This window comes from Neolamprologus brichardi, chromosome 14 (assembly GCF_056152115.1).
Source record: "Neolamprologus brichardi isolate AB-2024 chromosome 14, ASM5615211v1, whole genome shotgun sequence".
Lineage (NCBI taxonomy): Eukaryota > Metazoa > Chordata > Actinopteri > Cichliformes > Cichlidae > Neolamprologus > Neolamprologus brichardi.
Genome location: NC_142117.1, coordinates 1,063,309 through 1,082,817, shown reverse-complemented (window position 1 = coordinate 1,082,817; position 19,509 = coordinate 1,063,309). Strand labels below are relative to the sequence as shown.

The 19,509-nt window shown below is 41.9% G+C and overlaps 1 pseudogene across 1 annotated transcript; it reads right to left on the bottom strand.

The window, feature by feature from the left end:
- Positions 1-2,459: 2,459 nt before the first annotated feature.
- Positions 2,460-19,001, bottom strand: LOC148098675 (protein NLRC3-like; annotated as a pseudogene). The gene is made up of 9 exons (XR_015720022.1): positions 18,988-19,001; positions 18,432-18,533; positions 17,647-17,725; positions 15,618-15,819; positions 13,666-15,448; positions 11,583-11,756; positions 11,160-11,349; positions 4,571-4,939; positions 2,460-4,282 (listed from the first exon to the last, which is right to left on the bottom strand). The product of XR_015720022.1 is annotated as a protein NLRC3-like (transcript).
- Between the last annotated feature and the right edge of the window lie 508 nt (positions 19,002-19,509).

Sequence of the window (19,509 nt, the reverse complement as noted above, 5' to 3'; positions counted from 1 at the left end):
GGGAAATTACGCGCCTGGTCCTGAGGTCAAATCCACCATCTTTGTTTCAGTGCTGAGCTTCATGTTCTCCCGTGTTTGTGTGCGTCCTCTCCGGTACTCCGGCTTCCTCCCACAGTCCCAACACATGCAGTTAGTGGGGTCAGGTTAACTGTGAGTGGTTGTGTCTCTGTGTTATTCCACCTTAATAAATGACTTCCTGTTAGCATTAAGTGCTTCTGTAGGACTTGTGGAGATCAGAGAAATATTTTACTGCTATTGTTCATGGTCATCATTGCTGGGTCTAAAGTCAGACCCCGCTGATCCCAGAACTTATTCCCGTGAAAGAAAAACAAGGCAACAGCGATCGATCTTTTCACTTGCAAGGGAGACCTTGTCGGTATCTCAGCTCATCACAAATGACCTCCCCGACCGCCCCCTCTTGACTCCTTTTATTGACAATGTTCACACAATAAACTTCCCCACGTAACCCCCCTTGGTTACAAAGACAAGGCACTGTGTGTGTGTGTGTGTGTGTGTGTGTGTGTGTGTGTGTGTGTGTGTACTGCTGATCAAAGGGTCATATAACATAAAAGCACAGGAACATCCTTGGTCATAAAGAGGGTAGTCTCCCCCACACCCTAGATAACACAGTGAAGCCATACAAAGGGGAGCAAGTTTACCAACATCAAACAGACCTTCACAAGGATGTTCCTGTGATTAAAAACACTACTGCCCCCCTCCCAGAATCTTAAGGATCTGGGGAGGGGAGGACAGAAAGAATTCCTTAAAACAATGTACAAATGGTAACATAAAAATGACAAACATTTAACAATTCACCTTAACAATCATCATTACCATTGCATTAATACCATTAATAACATAATCTACAGCATTGATATTGTATTCAGATGTTTAAACATATTGGCACCCAATTAACTTTTATTACAGGTGCAGTTATAACCACTTTAAACTGTTGAGTTAAATCTATAATCTTAAATGTTTATATGCAGATTACATTGCATTATAAAAGAAAGGCTTAACTCTGAGTACACTCTGTGCCAAAGTAGACAGGAAGCGCAGGCTTTTGCAGAGCGTGCTTGTGAAAGTGAAACTAAAGCAGAGTCTAAGTGTGAGTTACTTTGAGGAGCTGTTGGGAGGATGCTATTTGAATAACCAGGTTATTCATTGTTATCTTTTATTCATTTATATCCTTTATATTAAGCTTTGAGTAGTGGCATTCATTTACAACATTTATTCAATATATTACATATATATAGTTTTAGTAAACTGCTACACATCTGAGGGTGGCCTCTGTCTGGTTGTGAGTGTTAGTGGGTGAGAGGTGACACAGAGTGAGGTCAGGACACACACACACTGTAGGTAGGCTTATGTTCTAGGTGAGAGTTCAGATATATTTTGTTTGTAACTGCATTTTTGTGCGTGCAGAATTGCTAGTTTGTTGCAGAGCATGGCCCGATGTTTTGGAGAAGCGAGAACGAGACGAGCTACCAGAAGCACCTGTCACGGAGGCGAAGAAGATGCTCTTTTAAACTTTGTTAAAGTCGTTAACGGAACGTTTGTGGTTTTGAAGCTTATGCATATATTGTATCTGTTTGACGTATGAGGGGGCGTCATGAAAATAAACCTGATGGTATAAAACATCTGCTTGTGTATTGCTAGGCAGAGATCGATGCTGATTGTGTAACAGTGTTCATCTCTCACCGCGTGTGTGCATTAAAATCGTCGTTTGACCTAACCCTCCTGGATCAGTGTTGTTTGTGTCCCTTCTCAGTATCTGAACAACAGACTGATGTCATTTTCATGGTTGGATCATTTAAATGAAGCTGGACTCAGATGCAGTAAATAAGTTGATGAATAAAGCTGGTCAAACACATCACGTGGACACATGTGATTGTGTATTGTAGTATTGATCCCAATGCTGGTATTAGTACTGGATCAATAACACTGGATGGATGCGTTCAGCATGGAGCCCCTGAGCTGTGTTACAGACAAACATGAAAACTGACAGGTCTGTGTCATTCACAGTCTGTAACACTTCTAAACAACAGAGGCTGACCCAAGTGCCTCAGAGCCAGGCACGCTCACATCACAGCTCTCTAAATAAGCCAGTTTCAAAATAAGAGCTGAAAGCTGTGTTTGGTTGTGTTAGCTTATTATTGTGGAGACTAACATTCAGTGATCATGTGTTCAGACTCATAATGATTCCTCTCAGAAATCCTGATCTTTGTATTTACTGTGTGTTGGATCAATAACTGAGATTCATCGTATCACACAGCTGTGCTGCTGGTGATGTCAGCACATCTGGAACAATACGAGGTATCTGCTACCAGACTGAGCAGGACGTGAGACCTGTGGACTGTTTAAATCTGTCCCTCCACAGCTCACTCAGACCTGATCCACACCTCAGTGATATTCTCTGACTTCCTCAGTAGAGACAGAAACCATTCAGATCTGGGACGATCAGCTGACTGATGATGTCACATAGACTGTGTTTTTCAGGAACAGTGATTCTGATGTGAGCCTGCTAGCTGACAGCAGACCTGATGAAACCACATGTTCACATCTGTGAGGACAGACTGGACTCTTTGACTGCACCTTGGTTCTCCTCAGAGGTCTGTACAGGAGCATGTCCACCCCCACTGAAGATCTCAGTCACTGTGAAACATAGAAAGCTGCTTGTGTAGCCTCTGCCTCACATGTAGATACAGCTACAGGTTTCTCTGTCAGTCAGACTGAAACAGTGTCCTGATGCTGCATCATTCAGCTCTGTGCCCCAGTCAGCATCACTGTGAGCTACCAGTGTCAGTGTTTCTGCCCTTTTCCTGTAACACTACACTCAGCACAGGCTCAGCTGCTATCCAGTGTTGGACTTTGGCTTCAGCTGCTGTGATAGATCCTCTAACATAGATCAGCTCTGCTACATGTTGTTAGATAAGTGCAGCTGCCTGTCATGTCCTGATGTTTCTCTGGCTCAGCAGCTTCTCCATCAGAGGTTCACATGGAGCTGATCCAGTATCTCCAGTAACTGTGTTCTGTGCCTCACTGGTTCATCCTTCTGTCTGTGTGACGTCAGTCAGATGTTGAAGTTAAACTCTGTAATCTTCACTGTGTCACAGAGTTCAGTGAGTCCCGTTATTCACAGTATCAATCAGATCATCAGAGAACAGCTGATCAGCAATCAGTGGTGCCAACAGCACCTCCTGTGGTGAGAGGATGCAATAATGCAATGTAGCATTTTTACACTCAACACTTCCAGTCATGGAAACTGTCTGTTGGATCTGTTTGACGTTGCTTTCTTGTGTTGCTTTCTTGGTTAGAGTTCCTCACAAATGTCCAGATTATTCTTCTAACGAGGCGTCGACCATGTTTTCAGTTCTTTGGAAGAAAACATCGCCCTTTGCCATCCTTACTTTTCTTTGACTTCTTCAAATGCAGCTGAACTCCAGCTGGTATTTTATTGGACTTTGCAGCTGTTTCTGGTCATCAGTTCATTCCTGCAAACCTCTGAACCTGAACAACAATGATGCTGCATTGCTGGCTGATCCCAAAAGGTTGATTCTGTTCATCTGGACGTTTTCAGAAACGTTTGCTCACTGATCAGGTGACTTCTTCAGTCTCAGCTGACTGCAGCTTTACAACCTTACAAACAGCACATTTGCACAATGACTGAAACCAGCAGCAGCAGCACCTGATATATATGATACTAATATAATACATATACATATATAATCCATACTAATGATGAAGGAACTGAGCTCACAGTCCATTGTTCATTCAGTGAACTACTCAGTTTATTTTGGGCCTCAGAAATGCTCACTCTGTTTGTACATCACTGTCAGCAATAGACTCATTCTGCTGTGTGGACAGGAACACATGTGACATCACTTCCTGTTTGTTTGTGACTGAAGAGGAAGAAGTTTACAAGGAATCATTTAGAAGAGTTTCAAACATCAACTGATTGAATCCATGAATCTGAAAACATGTTTGTGAGTGAAAGAGACAGACATGTACAGACTGAACTATCTGTTCAACAGTCAGAGTGTTTCTGTAACAGGAGACACTCTTTACACCCCACTCAGCACAGGGACACTGAGTCACCAGGAAACAAGACCCTAAACCCAGGATAAAGAGTTTGAGTGAATGTGGTGTTGAAGGTGTGGAGGTGGATCAGAGTGTCAGAGGAGACTCTGTAGAAGGACAGAGTGCCAGCAGGACAGTCCACATACACTGCTGCTCTGTTAGAGACAGAGGAGGAGGAGGAGGAGGAGATGGATGTTTCTCTCTTATTGTGCCAGACATAACAAGGACCATCATCAGAGCAGATCAGACTCCAGGACTGATCATTGTATCCAAACAAACAGTCAGAGTGTTTCTGTAACAGGAGACACTCTTTACACCCCACTCAGCACAGGGACACTGAGGAACCAGGCCAGACATTAAACCCAGGATTAAGAGTTTGAGTGAATGTGGTGTTGAAGGTGTGGAGGTGGATCAGAGTGTCAGAGGAGACTCTGTAGAAGGACAGAGTGCCAGCAGGACAGTCCACATACACTGCTGCTCTGTTAGAGACAGAGGAGGAGGAGGAGGAGGAGGAGGAGGAGGAGATGGATGTTTCTCTCGTATTGTGCCAGACAGAACGAGGACCATCATCAGAGCAGTACAGACTCCAGGACTGATCATTGCATCCAAACACACAATCCACATAACTGTCTCCTTTCCTTCTGATGCTTCTGTAACTCACTGATATATCAACGTCTCCTCTCCACTCGACCTCCCAGTAACAGCGACCAGTCAGACCATTTCTACACAGCAGCTGATGATAACCATCAAATCTGTCTGGATGATCAGGATATAACTGAACCTCCTCCACACGTGTCACCTTCCTGTTGTTGTCAGACAGTTGGAGGTTTGTGTTCACTGTGTTTGTGTCGATTGTGAGTTGACAGGAATCTGATGGAGAGAACAAACAAACAATCAATCTTTTAAAGATCATTTTCTGTTTGTCACAATAACATCTATCCATTTACATCCATTCAATGTAACTTTATTTAAAAGTGACAATTCCCAACAGACCACAACAGTCGTCTGAAGCTGTTTAACAGAGTAAGGTAAGAGCCTCCAATATTGTATATTGTATATAACTCACACTGTGAGCAGCACTTGGTGATGGTGGGAAGGAAGAACTCCCTTTGACACAAAGATCCTCCCAGTGAAAAAAGACTCCCGGAGGAGAATCTATCAACCAATCAATCAATATTTATTTATAAAGCACTTTTCATACAAAGATGTAGCACAAAGTGCTTTACAGCCTCCAGGCTGGGCACACAGCAGGAGGGAGGCAAAGAAGCCCCCCAGCCAGGTTGAGAAGACCCACAGAGCCCCAGCAGCCACGGTCGATCACAACCCCGGTGCAGAGAGCCCCCTCCGAGGAAACACTGGAGATATGACCCAATAAGAGTATATACAGAATAAAATAAATAAAATAAATAAGAATGGGATACAGTATAAATATAAATAGAGTAAGAAGATAAAAAATGAATAAGAATAAAATCAATAAATATTAGGTAAAACCTAAATTAATAATATAAATAGAATAACAGGATAGAATCAATAAGAATAAAATAAATAAACATTAAGTAAAAGCTAAATTAAAAAGGTGGTCTTGAGCCTGTTCTTAAAAACATGTACGTTCTCTGCGGCCCTAAGCTACTCCGGCAGGCTGTTCCACAGACGAGGACCATACCACTGAAAAGCTGCCTCTCCATGAGTATGTGTCCTGACTTTTTTTTTTCACTTGTAGTGAAGGACATAGTGAAAATGCCTGTAATTTAGACAAGAGTTTCTCTCTCTGAGCCTCAGGACCGACGATTAAAACTTCAGTTTTGTCCTGGTTAAGCTGTAAAACGTTTTCTGCCATCCAAGATCTTATATCTAAAATACAGTTAAAAAGGGCATCCATTGGTCTGGTGTCATCAGGAGACACGGAGATGTACAGCTGAGTGTCGTCAGCGTGACTGTGGAAGTTCACTCCATGCCTCCTGATGACACCGCCGAGAGGGAGCATATACAAATTAAAAAGTACAGGGCCTAAAACCGACCCTTGAGGCACACCACATGTCATTCTATGGATCTTAGAGGAGCATGTATCCATACTCACCATAAAAGTTCTGTCTGAGAGACAGGAAGTGAACCAGTTGTGTACAGCACCAGAGAGGCCCACCATGTGTTTCAGTCTGTTTAAAAGAATAGTGTGGTCTACTGTATCAAAGGCTGCGCTTAGATCCAGCAGCACCAGGACTGAGAGCTTTTGGGAGTCCCAGTTACATCTAAGATCATTTACAACCTTAAGGAGAGCAGTCTCTGTGCTGTGGTTCACCCTAAATCCAGACTGGAATATCTCCAGGATCTGTATATCATTCAGAAAGTCATTAATCTGAGTAAAAACAAGTTTTTCTAAAATTTTACTTAAAAATGGTGAGTTGGATACAGGTCTGTATTAAAATCATTACAATCCAAATTGCTCTTCTTCAGAAGGGGCCTCACCACCGCCGTTTTAAAGGCAGCAGGGAAGACACCCAACTGAAGAGAGCAATTCATCATATATGAAAGCTCAGCTTCAAAAAAATCTACCATGACTGGTTGCAGGGTGAGGGGAAAGAGAAGAGATGAGCTCAGAGAGACACAAAAGTTAAGGACAGTCGTGACATATAAAAGCATCAGGAGTGAAAAGAGGGGAGAAGAAAGCAGAGCATCATCAACAGCCTGAGCCTATAGCAGCATCACTAAGGGATGGTTCAGGGTCACCTGATCCAGCTCGAACTATAAGCTTTATCAAAAAGGAAAGTTTGAAGCTGATCTTCAAAGTAGAGAGTGTGTGTCTCCTGAACTCAAACTGGGAGCTGCTTCCACACCAAGTCCAACATAGCCAGGCTGAGTCGTTAGATTAGTCCAAAGAAAAGTCAGAAAGTCATTATTTGTGTCACATTTTAGTGGAAATGTACAACAACTGTTCAAAAGTTATTTCTAAATCTGATATTAAACAGTTTAAATGGTGAAAAAAGCTGTAAAGAAAACAGAGTCAATAAAAGCCTCTTTAGAGGGTCACCAGTTTAAAACTCAGACATTTAAACTGGTGATTCTCCTTCTCTGCTCCATTTCCTCTCTAGACTTCCTGTTCCTAGGAGGGATTTGATTGGCTGAACGTCCTTTTAGCCTTTCTTTAGTTCTTTGGGTGCTAATCAAAGAGGTAAACACACGAGTCATGTGACGTGACATAAGTAGCGCTCTGTTTGGTTGGGACTGATAAACTATGGTGCTGTTTGCAAGCTTAGCTTTGCAGAGGCAAGAAAATCTCTTAGATAGGGATGAGACGCTCCACAGTGACGTTTCCACACTTTGGAGCTTCTGAAGTGCAGATGTTTGGAAACGCTGCTCCAACACGTGGTTCAAACACTCAGATCACGTGACCTCAGCTGCCACAGGTGGCATACCTGCGGCTTCCATGTTAGCATGTTAGCTTCAACAGGTGGTCAGTGTGAGAGCAGAAGATGATATCAGTGACATCCAAACAAGGAAGGAAGAGACTGTTGAAGGCAGCGAGCTGTGACTGCTGTGAACAGTGTTCTCACACTATTTTCTCCCTGTGTCAACATACATGAGGCTGTTTCAGCTGCAACACACCACAAACACCTTTATACAACTAAATATACTGAGAGCACACTGCTGTGGTTGCTGTGGTAACCATTCATATATCCAGCTGTTTGTGGCCGAGTCTGCTTCCTCATCCTTGGGAAAAACCCTCAAAGTTTGATGTGTTTTTGACTTGAAGCTTTTTGTGATTTGGTTTTATTTGTTGTTCTACACACTGTGAAACAAAGCTAGAAGCCCCTGTGGTACAGTGGGGGACTCAAACCCAGGACCTAACCTGCTCCAACAACAGTCAGAAGGATTTTATTAAGTCTCATTTTCTGTTCATTAGGAAAACATCAATAATGAAGAGCACATGTTTATAGAGGCACGTTCAGACCAATGACAACAGTCCATTCACACTGACCTCCTCCTTTTTAAATGTGAGTAAACACATCATGGTTCTGGTGCTGATGTGATATCTGGGACAGGTGATGATTTTGAACTCAGTCTGAGGTTTGATTACATTGAACCTGCACTGCTTTCTCCTGTTTATGACACATTTATACCCAAAGTCTCAGCTGGATAACAAAGAACGAGGAAAAACACATTTGTTGAGAGAATTGTTAACAAATGTGGTGAGAGTGTTGTAATAGTTACAGACAGAACTATGATTTATTTATTTAAATGCATTCCAGGACGTTTTTTACTCACGTTATGTCGCTTCCACGATGTTATTTTTCTCTCCTACAATGTATGTTTCAATTACATTAGCATGACCATTTATCCAAATTAGGCGATGACGTCATTTAGCGACTTCCAGCAACTTTTAAGACAGCCAATAGCAATTTTCCTTACTGAAGAGTTGGCAACACTGCTAGGAGCAGTGGGTGGATGGCAGCATCATCATGAAGGATCAGTGTGAGAATAAATCATCAATCACAAAGAAAACCAATCTGAGTGTCTGACGCTCTTGTTAGAAAGACGCAGTCGCAGCTTGTGGGTGCAGTTAGCTGGTTTGCTAGTTAGCTGGTTTGCTAGTTAGCTGCTCTGCTAGTTAGCTGGGAGCTAACTCACTCGAACATTTGATGCTAAACTGTCTAAACTGTGTGAGCAGCATTCATTGCTGCTCTCTGTTACTCTCCAGCCTCTCTTTAACTTAGTCCTCTCAGTTTTTTTCCTCCTTACAAACTAGAAAACCTTCTTTTTCAGCTTCTCCTCCACACCCGAGCTGTGGCTAAGGTGCTACCAGCACGCAGGCTCGGTGTGTCCAAATTCATGGGCTGCATCCTCCTGAGGACACATTTGTAGACCGATAACGTCACAGCGATGCACCAAAGGCTGTCCAAATTCGTGGACTCCTCCGAATGCAGCCGACAAATGCGTCCTCCTTTTCCCCGAATTTGAAGAATGGGTCGGGTGTGTCCTTCGTGGCCCACCATATCCCAGAATTCATAGCGCGGCCCAGCCAAACTCCAGTTTCTGGTAATGGCGACCGCTACTAAGATTTAAAATTACTCTTATTAATCTTCCCGGGTCACAAAACTTTTAACATATTTTCAGGCGAAAATGTGAGTGTGTAAACTTCAAATATCTGCTCGGTTTATCATGATATTGCATATTTGCAAAAGTGCTTCGACGTTTTCGGAGACGTCTGTTACCCACCAGCTCGATAGCTGGCCGAAAGCTCGAGGGTCACTGAAGCTGCCGAGAACAGCACAACTCCCTGCACATCATTTTCAGATCACCGCGGACTTTCGCTAATCAGGTTAAAAGTAATATATAAGTCACTTAGACAACCTAAAAATGCTATTGTTTGGCTTTTTCCGTGTTTTATTTGTTCGTGAGTAAATCGGTTTGGCTGAGATTAAAGTTATTAGATTAGATAAGATAAAATAAAACTTTATTTATCCCCCGGGTGGGTTCCTCCTTGGTTTTTACACAACTGAATAAACGTCAAATAAAAAACTGATTAAACAGAAGTGTGAGATGGTCAACAATTTACGCCAGAGTCCTGTTATATTTTAGATAGCAAGGAGCAGACGGCAGAGTTTATTAAACTCCACCGAGACAGCGGTGACACTAATCAGAAGGCCAGACCGTCCAATTCCATGGCCGTTTACTTCCGGCCTACCTGACCTTCTGAGGACCCGGCCCACGTAGACCGCGAAGGCCGGGTCCTCAGGAGGATGCAGCCCATGAATTTGGACACGACCACAGTCTTTCTCACTCAACAGTTACACTCGTCACCCAGACTAACAACACTCCACATGTTCACCACTAGGAGGTGCTAAAAGACCACATACAGTGAGATTATCAGTAAATGTCTGCTGTGTCTGACGGTGACTTGAGTTTTTACTAACTGGCTACATGAGCAGGATTAGCTGCAGTTCCATCTTTGTAAAAGAGACTCAGCAGCAGAACCAAACAGAAACATTTCTACTTTTTCTGCAGCACCAGCTGAATGCATGGAGCCTAAACTCCAGTGACAATGAGACACATACAGTGTGACTGCTGTGACTTTACAGCTGGGCCTCATTCACTGACATTAGTCAGATATGACTGAATCTATATCACACTTAAAGCTTTCTGTAAATGAAAGAATCAGTGAAAACGAGGCACTTCAGTTGATTTTAAACAAAAACTCTGAACATAACCTGATCCAGACAAGGTTATTGGTTCAGCATCAGTAACCACGGTGATGTAGCCAGGTAAACACAGAGCTAGACAGAGACAGACAATTTATGCTCACAATCACACATCTCCAGTTAACCTTGCATGCATGTTATTGGACTGTGGGAGGAAGAGTATCTGAAGACAACCCACATAGACCACACTATCACCCCTATTTACAGAATTATAATCTAATTAGATGATAAAGTAATAAATTATTTGGTATTTTAATGAAAATACATTTTAGCAATAGTTTATAAGTCAACAATTATAGTTTAAAAAAAAGTGACAAATCAAACAGTCAATAAAATCTTCTACAGCTGAAACTAATGTAGACAATGTCGGGGGAGGAAGTAAAAGTAAAAACCAGAGACGATAACTACCAAAATAAAACAGGAAGTGAATAACATTCAAGCTCACTTTAAGCTCAACAGTCAAATTCTGTTTTGTATTAATCTATTGTTTTGAATTTTTGTTTACATTTTATGTTTAAGTGAGGCAATGAGTCATATAACTATGACCAAATATATATTTCATCTTTTCAGTCAGAAATAATCAATTGATCATATTTTTATTACTAAATTTTTCTGAAAATCAAATTCTGATATCTGAACAAACAGCTCTGTAAAAACCTTCAGAATACAGGAATCAAACTAGAAGGTTTGGTGGATGAAGCACTGCTAAAATAAAGAATTTGGATTCAGAGGAGCAGAGGGGACATTTCATTGCAAATGAAAGACAAAAAGTGAACAAATATCACTAAAAACCCCAGACGCTAATTTCTACATTCAGACTTTTTTAAAATCAATTGACTGTTTCTGCAGTTATAGAAATCAGGTTTAACATGATCATCAGTGGAACATTTTAAATCCTGACCTGAGAGTTTCCATTTTACAGCGTGGACTCTTCACTCCAGCAGACAGAAGCTTCACTCCTGAATCCTGCAGGTCAGAGTTACTCAGGTCCAGCTGTCTCAGACTAGAGGACTGGGAGCTGAGAGCTGAGGACAGCGCTTCATAGCCTCTCTCTGAGAGCTTACAGTGACTCAATCTGAAAAATGACAGATAAACATTAAACAAACACTGTTATTAAATTGCAATGAGGGTGCACAAAAGAGTTTTTAGATTTTGCAATAAATCCAGTTTTTTTACTAAGAGTCAACACTAAGAGATGACACTAACATAAAACTATTACAGAAGTTTAACTGACTTTTTTCCCATTTAGTGGCTTCTTATTGGTTAATTCTGTCAACTGATGAAAAGCACAACATAACTTGATCTCACCTCAGAGTATTCAGTTTACAGTGTGGACTTCTCAGTCCTGCAGACAGAAACTCCACTGCTGGATCTTGCAGGTTGTTGTTTCTTAAGTCCAGCTCTCTGAGTGTAGAAGACTGGGAGCTGAGAACTGAGGACAGAGCTTCATAACCTCTTTCAGAGAGATCAGGGACACTCAGCCTAAAAAACAAAAACAAAATAAAAACATAATTTGAAAAAAAATAATTGTAACAAACTGTTATCAAGTGACAAGTTAAATGAACTCTCCGACAAGTTACAGAGACTCAGTCTGGGGGAACAGAACATTTTTTAAAAGTCCACGTGGTAAAGAGATTAGAAATATGGCAGATGATTATAACTTTAGACTAAAAAGGTCCCTCTCGCTCATATATTTAGTAAAAACAAGAATAAACGCTTATCTTGATTTGCTTAGAATTTTAATTGACTTCTTATGCTAATTCATAAAGAAGTCAGAATATGACTTCATCTGACCTGAACTTTTCCAGGGTACACTGTGGACTCTTCACTGTAGCAGACAGAAGCTTCACTGCTGAATCCTGCAGGGTGTTGGTACTCAGGTGCAGCTCTCTCAGAATAGAGGACTGGGAGCTGAGAACAGAGGACAGAGCTGCACAGCCTCTGTCTGAGAGGACAGGGACACTCAGCCTAAAAACACAAAAACAAAATAAAAACATAATCTGAAAAATTGTCATTTGATAACAAACTGTTTGTGATTAATTTAAATCACTTCTTGTTCTGAACCTTTGAAAGAAAGACAAATGCCAGTGTGCATTACTATTTATGGCTAAAAAACGTTTTAGTTTAAAAATGTTCCCTGTGTAAATATAAAGACCTGGAACTTGCTCATTAAATGCTAAACAAAAACAAGTGATGACTCATTCTGTGAACAGGTGAAAGGCAAGACTGTAAGCATGTAGCAATGAGAGGGAAGGCTGGCTCATATCCTGGTGAGTGAGGGTTAGTTACTCTAGGAAAAGGTCAAGATATGATTGAGAGATTCTGGGAGACTGAACCAGTGAAATTTTCATGGAAATTATTTCAATTAAAGCCGATATAGTGATTAGTCCTTCCATCAGTCGTCCACAAAGCAGTGAGATAAAGTCTCAAGTCTCATTCTGCACAGTGTAAGTGTCCTCCGGGTCCTCACTGATCATTGCATTCTGTCACAAATTGTCATGGTTCACAGACTGTGTACAGTCGGAAATCAAAGTGCACGACATAGGAGAGATTGAAAAACAATCAAGCATGCAGATCTAACAACAGGAAACCAGAAGAAACACGAGAAATATAATTGATTCAGCAGCTGCAGATCCTTGGAACTGTACTGGTGAGGCAGATTGTAACATATAGAAGTGAACTCATCTTCAGCTGAGCAGTGCACTGATGCAGAGCAATAAGACCAGAGGAGGAATGAGGGAGTTGATCACCTATGGGTCCATCACAGTCTTTGAACGTCTTCAGTCAGTACAGAATCATGCTGCGAGGCTTTTAACCAGCACATGAAATAGACTGGACATTACTCCAGTTTAATCTCTACACACTGGTAACCAGTTCATTTTAGGCGTTATTTAAAGATTTAGTCCTTACTTTTAGTCCCAGTCTATATTTCTGACTTTCTACAATCCTACAGCTCTTCTCACATCTGAGATCTTCCAGTCAAAGGCTTTTACTGGTCCCACTAACTCATTTATTCAGACTCTAGTATTCAGAGTGGCCTTTAACTAGTTTTAGGCTGTATGATGTTCAGTGTTTGCTGTTTAATGTTTTTATCTTCTGTGTTTTTTATTGCCTGTTTCTATTGTAAAGCACTTTGTGGTTTTTGACCTGTGAAAGCTGCTGTATAAATAAATTTTACTTACAGGATGATTCTGGACATGACTTTGATAAAAGCTGACACCCAGATATGTTTAAGACACTCTGACATTTACTGCTGCTATCAAACATTAACTATAATATACTGTATTTAGTGCTGATGATCATGTAAAAAAATATGTTTAAGTTTTTAAGGGTCCATCACACATTACACTGTTTATGTTATAAATAAAAGCCTGATCACATGTTTACTCACAGAGCTTTGTTGGAGGCTTTGACCACTGGCAGCAGCCTCAGAAGAGCCTCCTCTGAAGCAGAGTATTTCTGCAGGTCAAACACATCCAGATCTTTTTCTGATGACAGTAAGATGAAGACCAGAGCTGACCACTCAGCAGGAGACAGTTCATCTGTGGAGAGACGTCCTGATCTCAGGAACTGTTGGATCTCCTCCACTAGAGAACGATCATTCAGTTCATTCAGACAGTGAAACAGATTGATGCTTTTCTCTACAGACAGATTATCACTGAGATTAATCTTGATGTACTGAACTGTTTCCTGATTGGTCTGTGAGCTACTTCCTGTCTGTGTCAGCAGACCTCATAGGAGAGTCTGATTGGTCTGCAGTGAAAGACCCAGGAGGAAGCGGAGGAACAAGTCCAGGTGTCCATTTGAACTCTGTAAGGCCTTGTTCACAGCACTCTGGTAGAAGTGTTTCTCTGCAGATTCTCTTGTTTCAGAGTTCTTGGAGGTTGTTTGTCGTTCTTCCAGCAGATTGAGTCCAGAGTTGATGAAGGTCAGATGGACATGAAGAGCAGCCAGAAACTCCTGAACACTCAGATGGATGAAGCAGAACACCTTGTCCTGGTACAGTCCTCTCTCCTCTTTAAAGATCTGTGTGAACACTCCTGAGTACACTGAGGCTGTTCTGATATCGATGCCACACTCTGTCAGGTCTGATTCATAGAAGATCAGGTTTCCTTTCTGCAGCTGATCAAAAGCCAGTTTTCCCAGAGACTCCATCATCTTCCTGCTCTCTGGACTCCAGTGTGGATCTGTCTCAGCTCCTCCATCATACTTGACCTTCTTCACTTTGGCCAGAACCACCAGGAAGTGGATGTACATCTCAGTCAGGGTCTTGGGCAGCTGTCCTCCCTCTCTGGTTTCCAGCACATCCTCCAGAACTGTAGCAGTGATCCAGCAGAAGACTGGGATGTGGCACATGATGTGGAGGCTTCCTGATGTCTTGATGTGGGAGATGATCCTGCTGGCCTGCTCCTCATCTTTGAATCTCTTCATGAAGTACTCCTCCTTCTGTGGGTCAGTGAACCCTCTGACCTCTGTCACCATGCCAACACAGTCAGGAGGGATCTGATTGGCTGCTGCAGGTCGTGTGGTTATCCAGAGGCGAGCAGAGGGAAGCAGTTTCCCCCTGATGAGGTTTGTCAGCAGCACATCCACTGAGGTGGACTTTCTAGGGTCAGTTAGGATTGTAGTTTTGTGGAAGTCCAGAGGATGTCGACACTCATCCAGACCATCAAAGATGAACACAACCTGGAAGTCTTCAAAGCTGCAGATTCCTGCTTCTTTGGTTTCAGTAAAGAAGTGATGAACAAGTCCCACCAAGCTGAACTTTTCCTCTTTCAGCACATTCAGCTCTCTGAAAGTGAATGGAAACATGAACTGGATGTCCTGGTTGGCTTTGTCTTCAGCCCAGTCCAGGGTGTATTTCTGTGTTAAGACTGTTTTCCCAATGCCAGCCACTCCCTTTGTCAGCACTGTTCTGATTGGTTCATCTCTTCCAGGTGGGAGTTTAAAGAGGTCTTCTTGTCTGATTGTTGTTTCTGGTCTGTCTGGTTTCCTGGATGCTGTTTCAATCTGTCTGACCTCATGTTCATCATTGACCTCTGCAGTCCCTCCCTCTGTGATGTAGAGCTCTGTGTAGATCTGATTCAGAAGGGTTGGGTTTCCTGCTTTAGCGATGCCCTCAAACACACACTGGAACTTCTTCTTCAGAGCAGATTTAAGGTTACGATGACAAACTGCAGCTGGAAGTTTTGAATAATAATAATAAAAATACAACTTCAACAAATATATTTTACAAAACGCTGATGACATTTTCTGACCCACTGAGAAATGACTTAACACACTGGTGTCATGAGTGTCTCATTTATCTAACAGCTTAAAACCTTAAGTAAGAAATCCTCTTACGTCTCTGCAGACGGTCAGCCAGCTCCTCCTGCTTCATTCTCCTCAGGAAGTCCACTGCGATCTTCACAAATGCCTCTCTGCTGCTCCTCTGCTCATCATCCTCCCTCTGAAACTCCAAGCACTGGGGCTTATTTGGATTCAGAGCCTTCTGGATCTTCTTCAGCTCGTTCTTCACAAAAGTGATGATGTTGTCCTCCAGCAGCTGGAACAGAATACTTTATGAATGAACCACCACTCTGAACTTCAGTCTACACAACATCCACTTCTTTACGATCAAGGGGCATATCATCCACGATCTCATCACCAATTATAAGTTTGACTTTATCTGATTAACTGAGACATTCTCCACAACTCCACGGTCCCAAAACGTTGATTCTGTTCATATGAATGCAGCGATTTCAGTGGGAGAAACATTTCACTGGTGTTCAGAGCTGAACTATCAACAGGTTGATGATCGAAGCCAGAAACTTGAAGATGTTATAGGTGACAGAGTTGATCATACAGACAACTGGTCTTAAAGGTTCACTCTGTTTACGCATACAGATCAGTATTTAAGGTTTGACTCTCATCATCCACTGGAGCACAAACTGGGCGTCATCAGGACGCTACAACACAGAACAAACGCCATCCCCACAGACACAGCAGCCAGGGAAGCAGAAGAACATCACATCAAGAAGGTCCTGAGGAAATGTGAACCAGCTGACCAAACACATCCTGCTGCAGGATGTTAACATAGCAACATACTGATGATCCCACTCACTGTGAACAACACATTTGGACCTGATTTGTTGCTCTGGTTTACACGTGAACTTTGACTGCTGTCACCAACTTGAGAGGCTCTACAGAAAAACTGGGACTTGTCCACAAACAGATGTATAAAAATCATTACAAGGACAGCATTGCCCAATCAACTCTAATTACTATGGCCATGTTATCTCTTCTAATTAAGGTACAGACACTCAAACTAGCTGCTTTCAGTAAGAAGTCAAATGTCTGAATATGAGCTGGAAGCTGCTGAGAGTCCTCCCTCCTTCCCATGGGGTTTACTTTCTCTACTACTTTCACTATAAACACGCCCCTTTCATGCACCTGCAGAGGGCCACCAGCAGATGGAGCTGTCTTAAACAAATCCACTTGGATAGTTAGCTGTAGATGATTTTCTCAGTATGATTGTAGGATTTTGAGTTACTCTTTAGATTTATTTAAACTCTTATATTGTGCACAAGTGTTGAACGACCCATAATTTCTCTGTACTTTTCATAAGAGCAGCCAGACTTTCAGCTAGTTTTTCTTTTGCTCTGCAGGCTTTATGAAGGTGTGTCAAAGTTGTTCTTTGGACATTGGCTGCTTTTTAAATCATTTTCAGTCCTCGTACAGGAACATTCTTCAAGCTAAATCCAAGTATATTAGACCAGAGTAAACTTGATAGATATGCGTGTGAGTGTAACTCTTAGAGCTGTTTGGCTGCTTTTTATGGGGGCTGGGTCTTTGGAAAGTGAGCAAACAACAGTTTTAGTAACACACCCTGAACTGCACACTTTAACAAACAACATGAGATTTTAACTGTAATGTAAAAATCCTGCGATTCACTGTTATTAAGCACAAACACATCTATGGCCCCGTTTCTATTAGTAGCTGCTCAGATCGACTGGAGCCATTGGTTTCCATTACAGTTGAGGACCACCTAATGTGGTCGTCTCAATACAGCAGAGTGTCGACTCACATCATTAGTAAGTGCTAATGCTCCTAATTTCCATCATATTTGTCATTTATTTCTCAAAGTTATTGAAGAAACAGTTATTCAGCTTCATTCCCACTGATCTCGACTACAAACTGTTTCACTTTGGTTTTTGTTTAAAGCCTCGATGTTTAAAACATTTCCCTGTGATCACATTTGCACCGTCTGATTTCAAAGTTTGTTTCTTTTGGTCATTTAGTCCACAGAGTCCTTGGTGTTCTGAAAGGGACCTATAAATAAATGTATTATTATTAATATTAATAATAAAGTAGTTGTTGTACATGTACAGACCATAAACATGGAGTCCAACTGTGTTTGATGCTGCTGGGCAGACTGACCACTGGGAACCTCTGAGCTCTGCTGGTCCACTCTGTGGAGGAACCATGGACACACACACACACACACATGAAGCCACTTTCATTATTAAAATGTGAATTTAGCCTCTAAAAGCTGTGTTCAGTCAGTGTTGCTGCTTCCTGTGTCTAACCTCACGTATGTGCTTCTGAAAGAACCGTTAAAAATTCCCGTAAACACTTTTAAACCTGTGAAAAAACCTTTTTAGAACAGTTTAAGCTGTTATATGTTGAACTCTTGGCTGACATCATATTGAATGCTGTGGACTCAGAATATGATGTCACTCAAGTTTACATGTGTGTGAAGGCAGACGAGTCAGTACTTTGGTAATACAGTGTAAAGTTGAATTTATTGATTGATTTCCATGAACACCACTGTGGCTCAGTGTTGTCCTGATGGAGTCTCATTAACAGCAGCCAGTATGATCCAGGCTTTAGCTGCTGGGTCTCTGTGTGACCTCTCAGACTGTTTAACAGATCAGACACAAAGAGAATCAGAGCAGCTCTGTTCTTTAAAGACAAACATGAACCCACTCAGGTCACACTTTCCCCACAGATATGAGCATCACTGTCCTCAAACAGCAAATGACCAAGTCTAACATTTGGATCTTTTCTCTTTCATTGTTTTCTTTTTAATGAATCTTTGTAACAATCTGAGGATGTTTCAGGTCATATTTATCCAGGAAACACAAACATGTAAAGGAGTCATCACAGCTCTCTGACCTCGTTGGTCCAGGTTCAGCACTGAAGAATGGATTTAGACCTTTGGACACGTCACTCCTCACAGACGGACAGCTGGACCCTGCAGACTGTGACCTCTGACCTCTGTAGACACAAACATGATTGAAGCAGCTGTGATCACACAGACTGCAGATAATGCAGCTGTTTCCTGTCAGTAACAGTCCTCTTAGATTAGAGTTCAGCTTTTTACAGGAAAACTGGACAAAACTGATTTTTGTTACAAATTCATTTTCATTTCCTCTCAGCTCACAAACACAGTCAGACAATCAACCAGAATCAACACTGATTATAATGTCAGTGCAGAATTATTTCTGTAACTCAGTGTGTTCAGCTCTCTGACCTCGTTGGTCCAGGTTCAGCACTGAAGTTTGGATTTTGATCTTTGGACCGGTCACTCCTCACAGACGGACAGCTGGACCCTGCAGACTCTGCTCTGTCCTCCTCTTCCTCCATCATCATCTTCAGTCAGTCTGAGAGGTAAACCACAAACACTCAGTGAGTTCACATTAACAGGAGTAACTGAGTTACAGTCGCTGACCTCTGACCTGTCATGTAACCTAGAAACCAGGTCAATATGTCTGTAGGTTCAGTCATCCAGGTCATGTGATCTAAGGAGCTTAGAAAGAAAATAGAGACTTCTTTAAGTTTCTGGAAGACGTTTCATCCGAGAAGCTTCTTCAGTTTTAAAACCAAACGGTGGAGAGTCCCAGATATTTAAACCTGAGACGGAAAGAAAGCATGTCGCTGACCCACCATTGATCATGTGATGAGACACATGATCAATGGTGGGTCAACAATATAACAACAATATAAACACTTATTTCAAGGATGAAACTGCGAGTCTGATCACCAGGAGCACAAACATCTGGAGCACAAACATCTGGAGCACAAACATGTGGAGCACAAACATCTGGAGAACAGACATCTGGAGCACAGACATGTGGAGCACAAACATGTGGAGCACAAACATCTGTAGCACAGACATCTGGAGCACAGACATGTGGAGCACAAACATCTGGAGCACAAACATCTGTAGCACAAACATCTGCAGCACAGACAT